Source organism: Ascaphus truei, chromosome 1 (genome assembly GCF_040206685.1).
Source record: "Ascaphus truei isolate aAscTru1 chromosome 1, aAscTru1.hap1, whole genome shotgun sequence".
In the NCBI taxonomy this organism is placed as follows: Eukaryota; Metazoa; Chordata; class Amphibia; order Anura; family Ascaphidae; genus Ascaphus; species Ascaphus truei.
In genome coordinates this window covers 366354367-366366183 of record NC_134483.1, presented here as the reverse complement: position 1 = coordinate 366366183, position 11817 = coordinate 366354367, and positions in this window count along the sequence as shown.

The window sequence follows — 11817 nt, the reverse complement described above, 5'->3', positions numbered from 1 at the left end:
CATCCTGAAAGTTATTAGATTTATTTTAGAACATAACTATTTTTTATTTGAAGATCTATACTATCTGCAAATCTGTGGAACGGCCATGGCACGAAGTTTGCCCCCAGTTACGCAAACCTATACATGGGGCTGTGGGAGAGCATCCATGTGTGGGGGAATGCGAGACTGGGGGCTGGACTCGTGTTCTATGGCCGTTTCATTGATGACCTGCTATTTGTGTGGGATGGTGCAGAACAAGAACTAGTGGACATCTTTTCTACATTTAATGACAATAACATGGGTCTAAAATTTACATCTGAAATAAATAATACCACCATCACATTCCTAGATTTGGAACTTAGTGTAAATAGTGAGAATAAAATCATCACGAAAACATTTTTTTAAAAAGTGTCAGCGAACGGATATATACATAATAACAGCAACCATTATGGCAAGTGGCTAGAGAATATCCCCCGTGGCCAGTTTTTAAGGGTCCGAAGGAATTGTTCTTTGGACTCGGATTATCTGGCCCAGGGGGATATCCTAGTCAATAAATTTATCAACAAAGGTTATGATAAAGACATCATAAACAACACGTTTAGACAGGTAGGAACAATAGAGAGAAATACACTACTGGATAAAAGTAAAACAAATCTTGAGATTAACAAGACAGTAGAAAACAAAAGGGAACATTCATTTGAGGGACCATCATTCATTACTCAATATAATAATTCTTTTTCTAAAATAAAAACCATTCTAAACTCCCATTGGAGTATATTGAGAAATGATCCCATAATTGGGAATCAACTTCCCATAAGGACACCAGTAGTTTTCAAAAAAGCTAGAAACATTAAATCAATTCTAGCACCCAGTAGACTAAAAAGCTTAGGAACTGCCGGTGAACAAAATAATCTCTCAAATGGTAACTTTCAGTGTAAACGTAGCAGATGCATCACTTGCAAACATTTGGATGCATCTAATTCCATCACATCAGCTTCAAATGGACTCACCCACTCTGTGCAGGGTAATATAAATTGTCTAACCAGCTTTGTGGTATATGCCATCACATGCCCATGTGGGCTACAATACATTGGACGGACAGCTAGAGCTTTGAGCACTAGGTTTCTGGAGCATCGTAGGAACATCACACATGGGCTACAAACTCATAGCCTGTCACGACATTACCAACTCAAACATAATCAAGATCCAAAGACACTCAAAGTAATGGGTATAGAACATATAAACCCCACTTTATTGAGTGGAGACAGGCACAAAAGCCTAAACCTACGTGAAACATACTGGATCTATGTTCTAAATTCTCTAAGTCCATCTGGATTAAATGACTGCATAGATATCAGTACGGTCATATAATAACACTTTCTAAAAGCTCTGATATAGAGGTCTGGGTAGAACATGCTTGATCTGTTCCCTCTATCCATCCTAAGTGGTGTTCTCATAAGTTTGTATCTGATTTTTTTCTGTTCTTTTCTTTTTCTTTCATTTTCTAATTGAATATTCACATTTATAAATAATTTTATTATATAAAATAAATAACACTTTATAAATAAATTACATTCACACACAGTATCCATAACAATATCACACATAAGTTCAACATTATATTCATAATGTTGAAGTTCCAAAATAAATCAAGTTAGAATTACATTTATGTTTAAATATTCTTATATTTGGAATCATTATTTTAATTTTTATATTAATATATAATAAATAGTCACAATAATACACACTTTATTCACATATTACTAGTATAACAATAAACAAATATTTAATAACACCATTGATATAATTTATACACTTTATTGAAAAATCACAATGAACTCCTTATCCAGTAGTTGACACACTAGCCATGGTGCACTTACTCTACAATTTTGTTTTACAAGTTGACTTTTGGATACAAAGTCAAAGCGAGCCAATGTCTTCGGTTCTTTTCTATGACTTAAAATGGTTTAGGTTACAATAACTACACACTATTTAATTTACAATTCATCTGTTTGTAATAATAGAGTCACATGTATTCAAATATATAATCCAAGATAATATTCTGAGGTTGAATACCATTATTAGGTTAAACTTCCCTTTCTTCCATAAAACCACATCCATAATGTTAGATCCAAATAGCCCATGTTTAGGGTATATGTAAACATCTATTGCAGATGGGACTTTGCCCAGACATTAAGGATCTCAAAAATAAAATTACAATATTGACCAACACAGATTTAAATCATTGAATTAATGGCCACCCTTGTCGCCTATCCTCCAACCATTAACTCACATTAGTGCTTAATTGTAATTGACTCTTTATCCTAGTCTGTAAGGACAAAAGATCTACCAATACCCAGTACTATTAGTAAATTAAAGACACATGGGAATAAATTGAAGCAATGAAAATTCAACATTCATTGAACACATTGTGTATATATATATATATATATATACAGTATATATATATATATATATATATATATATATATCCAACTGAAACAGACATGGATAAATAGTTTACTTGAATGTCATATGAAACTTTATTTAAAATCCACAATCAGTTTAAAACAATTGAGAATGGTTTAATTGTACATGTAAAGTATATATTGATGCCTTCGTTTTGAAAATAGCAATTAAATATAATCATGTGTTGTATTGGAAGCATTTAATTAATTGATTGCCATACATATGTATAAATAGCATGACGTACTTCCGTCATACATCCCCTGATGAAATCACCCTGAGTGAAGAAACGCGTAGGGAGGATTTTTTATTGGTATCTAGACCAGTTTTTATTATTACTCGTTCGCTGCCGTTTTGCTGCCTTTTATCATTGCACAGTTGTGTCAGGACTTTGGAACTTTGCCGGTATAATAAGACCTCAACAGCGGGGTCGCACATCCGTTGCTCCGCATCCGGTTTACACAGAGGGGGCGATTACACTTCCGGGTTACAGTTCCAACCCCTATACCCACCGGAGGACTACGGGAAAGACCGGAGCTCTATCCTTGAAGGGAGCGGTTTGCCAGTAGAGGTACAGGAACCGGGTACTTCATACAAGTGGACATTATAGGGAAATAACACCTTGCCAGTCTACACCAAACCTCAGGGTCATATACCCACCATCCTGGCATTTGATCCTACTTCCGGGTCACGGTTCCAGAGGCTCTCACAGTTCCTGCACCGATAAGGGCTACTGGAGAAGCAGACACTTCACCCAAGAGAGAGCAGTCTACAAACGGAGTTACAGCAGCACGTGGAGGCGAATGAGTATACTCATAACATGCTTTTACCTTTTATTTGTTTGTGAGTGTATTTTTGTTGGACCTAATCGATTGTATTAAAAGTGTTTTTTTTCATATTGCACTAGGATCGGGCGCTTTCTTTTTTTGTTGTTCGCAGATTCCTGGGAGGTCGTTGGTCCTTGTGGAGAGCTGCCAGATCCTATTTTTGAATCCCTTTTTTCATTTTTCATTTTTTATTTTCACTTTTTATTTTTATTTTTATTTTTATATATATTTTTTCTTTCACAGAAATTTGTATTTTATTATATTATTATATCACTTATTTCATGTATTTGTATTAGTGATTTAGGGTTTTAGCTATTTTAGTTTAATTATATACAGGTCCACAATTACACCCATTGATTTTAGTTTAGCATGTTTAGAAAATACCAGTAATAATTCAGCTATTCTATTAGAATTTAATTTATGTATAGTCAATCAATTATGCTAATCAATACTGTTTATTAACTACATTTAGATCTTTATTACCTGTTGAGCGCAGTCTTTTTTCTGTCTGTAAAATATATATATATATATATATAAATAAAAAAGTATAAGGTGCGCAAAACTGATTTCAAATAGTGTTGCAATGATGTCTATGAGTGCTGCCACAATGTAATGGGTGTACACCACCCCAAAGGAAATACAAAGTACAAAAAAACACAAAAGGCGCAAATCAGAGACACAGGTGCATGGATATACAACACCTGTAGGATAAATACGTGAACAAGTCCTATATTCTAATTCCACAACGAAATGTACCTATAGATGAAAAAGATACCAATATGGTGAAGTACGTTTATGAATAAAATTATCGCGCAAGCAACAGAGGCTACTTACAATGTAGCAGAAATAACAGGCATATCAGTAAAATGCTATCAATTCGCTGCATCAAAGGGGCTGATAATCTCAGGAACAGCTCACTCCGTCTGTGTGCTCGGACGCAGAAGCGTCACTGCTCAGCTGTAATCATTAGTTGCGCGGGTCCTCTGATGGTGATACCTCTGGCTCCATTCACTTGTGAGATTAGCCACAGGGCTTAATTCTGAGATTGATATTACAGTCCCAATAGCCATTAAATAAGGCTTTGCAGCAAATAGAAAGACATCTACTAAGAAATCCTCACCCTACTAGTTTCGTCTGAGTTTATACTTGTTCTGGGGCAGAAGAAGAAGGATGCCACAATGATGGTATTGAGGCATGCCTGCAATTCCTTACAATATCTCCCCTGGATCAGAAATACAGCGCTGATGTAATTACCAAACTGATAGAATACATCCTCACACACATCTACTTCAGCTTCAACAAGGAAATGTACCTACAATTAATGGGGATTGCAATGGGTACCAAGATGGCACCATTATATGCCAATCTTTTCATGGCAAATCTTGAACAAAGATTCCTAACTACATGCCCCCACAAACCCTACAAATACTACAGATACATTGATGACCTGTTTATAATATGACAGAGGGTGAAGGAAACCTAAAACAATTCCACGAGTCCCTGAACTCATTCTATCCATCAATTAAACTCAAAATGGATTTTTCAGCAAACCTAGTAAACTTTCTAGATACAACAGTAACACTGAAAGATGGCAAACTACACACATCTGTATACAAGAAACCAACAGACATATGCAGTTACCTCCACAACTCCAGCTTCCATCCCACTCATACCAAACAAGGTATCATACACAGCCAGGCTATAAGATACCACCGCATATGCTCTGACACTGAAGACAGAAACAGGCATCTCACAACCCTGACCGAACTGTTCAGACAGAAGGGATACAAACCAAAGACCATTGCCAAAACTATTACATCTGCACTAAAAGCCACACAAGAACACCTGCTACAATACAGACAGAAAGAATCTACCACACGCATACCACTAGTGGCCACATACAACCCTACCCTAGAGGGTATACGAAAAATAATCAAAGATCTGCAACCCATGTTGGCAAAGGATGCGACATTAAAAGAAATCTTTCCCAACCCTCCCATTCTTGCATTCCGGCAACCACCAAACCTTAAACAGAAATTAGTCAGCAGAAAACTTCACAACAAACTTAAAGACCCTGATAATGGCACAAAACCGTGCAGCAACAAATGCTGCAAACTCTGCAAACATATATGCCAAGATCCCACAGCCAGTCACAACCATGGAACACTCAATGTTAAAGGATCATACAGTTGCACATCCAGGAATGTAGTGTACAGTATATGATTCAGTGCTACAAATGTGACCAAGGTTGCTACATTGGGGAAACCAGCCAAAAACTACAAGGCAGAAGGAATATGCACAGACATTCCATACTCGATCACGAAGAAGGAAGATACTGCTCACCTGTGGGACATCAATTCTCACAGCGAGATCATTCCATTAATGATTTAAAAATCAAAATCCTCAATGGAATGTTTAAACGCACCCAATAACGGAAAACCTTTGAACTCAGAATGATAAGACTCTTTGACACCAAAACCAAAGGACTTAATGCGGACATGGGTTTTCTCACACCCTATCAAAATTGTTTGTAATTATCTTGCTTGCATCTATACTTATCCACACTTTCTCCCCCCCCCCCACAGCATCCCTCCCCCTCCACACCTTTCCTTGTCACCCTCCCCTGTCTTCAAACACTTTTAACACCCTACCTTATCTTCTGTGCATATCTGTATTTTTTTTCTCTCTACACTGTTTTAGCCATAGATTCCTGTTTATATCAGTATTTCTTGACCTGAATATAAATATATGTTACAATGAATTCATTGTAACATCGCCGGAAGAAGAGAACAGTGTATCTCGAAAGCTCGCACAAATAAAAGCATTTCGTTAGCCACAGAACGGTATCATCTATTTATTTTTTGATTATTGAAGCTCGGCTAACACGGTACTGATACCTCTACATGTATATTTACAGTTTTGCGCAGAACAGATTGGCATACTGTGGCGCCATCCGAATGCCCATAGCGGTCCCGGTTGTGTGGATGTATGTGTCATTTCCAAATGTGAAGTAGTTATGGGTCAGAATAAATTCGATGCATTGAGTCACTGTCTCTGTGAGTGGCTCCTGCGGTCCCAGAAAGTATCTGCAGGCTGAAATCCCATCCTCGTGGGGGATGTTTGTATAAAGTGACTCTACATCCATGGTTGCTAGTAGTTTTCCTGTTGGGAGTGGGCCAATGGCATTCATTTTGTTTAGCAGGTCCGTGGTGTCCTGGATATAGCTCGGTGTGTTCCTGACAAGTGGTTTTAGAATGCCTTCCACCCAACCAGAAATATTCTCAGTCAGTGTGCCAGATCCAGAGGTAATAGGGCGCGCATGGTTACCCTCTTTGTGAATTTTAGGGAGCATGTAGAATGTGCCAGGTTTTGCAAATCTATTCTACGCAAAACTGGAAAGTGAAGAAGCCCACCTTTCGGGCGAAATGGGTCAGTGGAACAGTTCTTGAAGAGACCTCCTCTATCTCGTATTTGGGAAAGTGATGCTCACCTAGATCATCCTTTATATGAGACTTGAAGGCTTTTTTTGCTATGAAGGATTCTGCTGCTCAGCGGGAGTCAAATTCCATAATGGACTCTTCATTTAAATCCAGCTGAGTATCACCCACTTTATTGTGGCTTTCTGTCCACTTTTTATAGGTGATTTGTCTGTATGTGCAGTGTTATATTCATGTCTAGTTTCTAGCGGGGACGTTTGTGATTATATCTGCACTATACAGGCACATTTCCTTTGATTGACATAGGCAGGGCATTTACCTATGTTTGTTTGCTTGTGGGTAATTGTACAAATGTACGCTGATTTTTTCACATCTGCTTTTTACCCACCTCCCACTCTGTGACATGCATGGCTGCTAATACAGTATATATATTTTATTACTTCATGTCTCTAAGCTTATTTAGCCATATCTCCCACCTCCCACTCTGTGACATGCATGGCTGCTAATACAGTATATATATTTTATTAATTCATGTCTCTAAGCTTATTTAGCCATATCTCTACTGGCAAGTATATTTATACTATAGCTTGAGCAATATATGCATCTTATAGGTGTAGTGTTGGATCTTATTTTTATTAAATAATATAGACCCTGTTTTTACCATAGCTGTAGCGGTTTATTTGGTTGTAAGTTCATACAGCTGTGGATAGGATAGTGCTTTAGATCATTTACTTACTGCCTTGGTGCACTTACTTCTGTGGTGCTATGTTTTGATTGGCTTCAAACTCTTTTAACACCCTACCTTATCTACAGTGCATATCTGTATTTTTTTTCTCTCTACACTGTTTTAGCCATAGATTCCTGTTTATATCAGTATTTCTTGACCTGAATATATATATATATATATATATAATGTGAGAGTTAGTAGCATAACTAAAAGTGTGTGTGGATACTATGTGGTCCCTATTGGTGTATAGGGATGGAAAAACAAGGAGTATACGTATGTGTGAGAGACAGCTGTGTGTGCATACATATAGCACAGTATGTACAGACATGGCCTATAGAGCTCATGGGAAAAGAGTTCACTTGTGTCAGTAATGACTCATAAAATTTCGATCTCTGTTTAGGCCACTGCTAAGTGTCCTGAACAGTTGCATAAATTTGTATTCATGCAACCGTCTCTCTTTCGGTGTTTTAAGATTACCTTTGAGTATGGCAACCCTCAGATCGTTCATCTTATGGCCAGAGTCAGAGAAATGTTCACCAACAGGACTGTCTCTTGTTCCGCGTGTGATGCTGTGGCGGTGCAGGTTCATTCTCTTGTTTAGCCCCTGCCCTGTCTCACCTATGTAGTTGCAGCCCCCTGGGCATTTCATGCACATGATGAGGTACACGACATTGCTGGAGGAACAGGTGAACCTTCCTCTGATTTTGTATTCCCGATTCCTGTGTGGTATTTGTATTGTGTCCGCTGTGTAGAGCTCTTCCCATGAGCACTATAGGCCATGTCTGTACATATTGTGCTATATGTATGCACACACAGCTGTCTCTCACACATACTTATACTCCTTGTTTTTCCATCCCTATACACCAATAGGGACCACATAGTATCCACACACACTTTTAGTTATGCTACTAACTCTCACATTTCCACACCCACCCACACCATTTATATCCGCTCCAACTCCACACACACCTATTGTAAAGCACTGTATATACTGTGGGCTCTCCATTCATGTTAATTCACACTGATACACATACACACTCTTTCATCACTTGCTTTCAGGAACCTTTTGACACCTCCAGCCATAAAACACATCCACACCGGGGGAAGAACCAGCACAGATAACATTCCAATAGACACTGTTTATAGTATAGCTTTTGCTTGCTTCATTCATTGTAACATCGCCGGAAGAAGAGATCAGTTTATCTCGAAAGCTCGCACAAATAAAAGCATTTCGTTAGCCACAGAACGGTATCATCTATTTATTTTTTGATTATATATATATATACAGAAAACAAGAAGAAAAAACAGGCGCACTCCTAGTGTGATAAAGTATAAAACAGTATTTATGGGATTGTAAAATATAAAAAGCGCACTCACAAACAGAGTAAAAATAATAGCATTTATGAGATATACTCAATCACCTTGAAGCTGTGAAGGGAATGTATCAGCCTGTCCAGTTGGTGCCACCTCTGGTGTATCCATTGGTTCAGCAAGAGCCTGCCGTGCTGTGCCGTGTATCTGCCCCTTCCTCCGTCCAACCGGATGTTGTCTGTCTCCAACGGATGTGACGTCAGACGCCGTCCAACGCGGTCTGACTGAGGGAGTTCCGAAGGAAAACGGCCAGACTACCACCTCTCCAGGCGTGAGATCTACTGCCTCAAGACAATCTTATGTGCCCATTATTGAAGTACACATTGTGAGTACATTTCTTAAGCTTTTTACTGCTATAAATCGGTTTACTGGCCACACCATGGTCTCTCTCTATTGTTTTCCATGAATACTATCCTGAGTGAGAGCCCTCCTGAGTTTCTACCTATCATGTTCCTCATTTATGCTGACTCTTCACTTACCTGTTGTAAGTAGGCATTTCATATGAGCCAAGATTCCACTGCTTCATCATATTTTGTGATTTTGCTGCACCATCATTGTTTATTTCTTTTTTGGGGTTTTCCTGAATCATCGCTCCCTTCATACCCTGGATGTCCATTAAAGTAGGGAAACCCATAATTACTCCTGGCAAACTTGCCCTTACACATGTATTACTGCCAGGAGGAGGGTAGGGGGGTTGAAATATAGCTCAAAACTACACATATATTTGTGTCAAAAGGAGTGCAAATGTACTGTATACTGTATGAAAACTCAGCAGAAAGAGCAGCCAGAATTGTCATTCAGTTGACAATAAGATACAGAATTCAAATAATCCAAGTGTATGCTCCAATATCAAGTCACAAAGACAATGAAGTGGAAACTTCTACCATGAAATATACCAATTTAACAACAATGAAAATTGTCACCTCAAGATTGTTATGGGAGATTTCAATGCAAAGATTGGTGCCCATCAGAAATATGAAGCATCCGTTGGTAAGTGGTGTTACGGTAACAGAATGAACGTGAGAACAGATTAGTAGAATGCGCCGAATGTGAAAACTTCTACATCATGATTTCATTCTTCACAAAGAATCCAAATAGAAAATGGACATGGATTGAACACAATGGAATCAGGACTAAAATTCATTATATCCTAACTAACAGGAAATATTTGATTGAAGACTGCACAGTCCTTAAACTGTTTTGACACAAGGAGTGATCACCGATTGGTTTGCTGCAGATTACATCTGAAAACGAAGTTGGAAAGAAGAAAACTGATTATAAAGAAGACAAAACCAATCAAAATCAATAACCTCAAGAATAACAGCAGAGAATTTCAACTAGAACTGAGCAAATAAATAAATACGTCTGAAAGCCTGCTTTTCAGCATTATCTCCTAGCATACAATGCTTCCTTTGCAGCTATGGGTTTCTGGGAAATGACATGCAAATAAGTACACAGTGTTAGCTTTTACTTCAAATCCATTTTGATATGGACACTCAGAACTACTGTAGAACTAAAATATTGAATCAGCGTGCTCAAAATAAATAAATGTAACACAGGGGGCTATGCACTAAGCTCAATGGCTTTGCGTTCTGATGTTGCAAAAAAGCAGGTTCGTTAAAAAGTGAGGCCGGGGACGCGATTCACCAAGGCCTTGAGCCCATTTTTTAACGTACCTGCTAAAAATATCTCAAAATAGCCACACTGTACGTGTTGCTTTTTTTCCCCCTGCTAGTGTTCTTAACCTTTACGTACGCTAGCTGATAGAAAAAAAGCTGCATGTCACATTTGCATGGAGATTCTGTATATCCATGCAAGACTGTTACAGGCGATCGTACACTAAATAAATATATTTTAATTATAGTGTACATGAGCAGGGGGTCTAAGGACCTGAACCGCATTGGTTTCAGGTCCGTGGACCCCCTACTTCAGGAGATACAGGCCCTGTTATGGGGTGTCGGTATCCCCTGCACTTTAACGCTCCCGCGTCACGTGACCGGGACATTTAAATTCTGCAGGGGATACCGGCACCCCCTAAAGGGGCCTGTAACTCCTGAAGTAGGGTGTCCCCGAGGCTGAAACCAATGCGGTTCAGCTCAGGAGACCCCCTGCACATCTACACTAGTATTAAAACACACATAACAATAAACAATAATTCCTTACCGTAGCGGCTATCCGCTATGTTAATGAAGCTGCATTAATGTACATTTTAATAATAGTGTGCCGTGGCAGGGGGTCCCCTGAGCTGAACCGCATTGATTTCTGCCTCAGAGACCCCCTGCTTCCCGAGTTACAGACCCCTGTATGGGACATCGGGTGCCAATGTCGCCGCCATCTTTATAGTGTCCAAGATGCGATGTGGGCTCTATAAAGATGGCGGCGACACTGGCACCGATGCCCCAAACCGGGGCCTGTAACTCGGGAAGCAGGGGGTCCGTGAGGCAGAAATCAATGCGGTTCAGGTCAGGGGACCCCCTGCTCCCGCACACTATTATTAAAAATACATTAAAGAAGCTTCATTACCTTAGCAGCTATCCGCTAAGGCAATGAAGGGGTTAAGGCACATTAGCATGTTAATTGGGGACAATTGCCCCAATAAACATAGCAATATACAACACACATCCCCCCCCGCCCCCTAACACATACAGTACTGTAATGGTCAAAACAACTATTCTCCACATATGGATAATAATGCATTTGCCCATTTTAAATACATATAAATTACAATAAATACAGTCAATATATATAACAGTTACCTTTTACAGGCACCCACGCTGAAGGTCGTCTTCATCCTCATCTTTATCCTACCCATGCCCCCTCCGATGCTGCAAAACATACACAAGAATTAAAACAGCCAATATAATGTCCCCTAACCCCTTAATCACTGTAGCGGTTATTAACCGCTACAGTCATTAAGGGGTTAACCCACCCTCACCCACCACTCGGGAGGCCTACATACCCTCCCTCACTAACCCCCCAACCCATGAGGCCTAACCACCCTCACCCATTA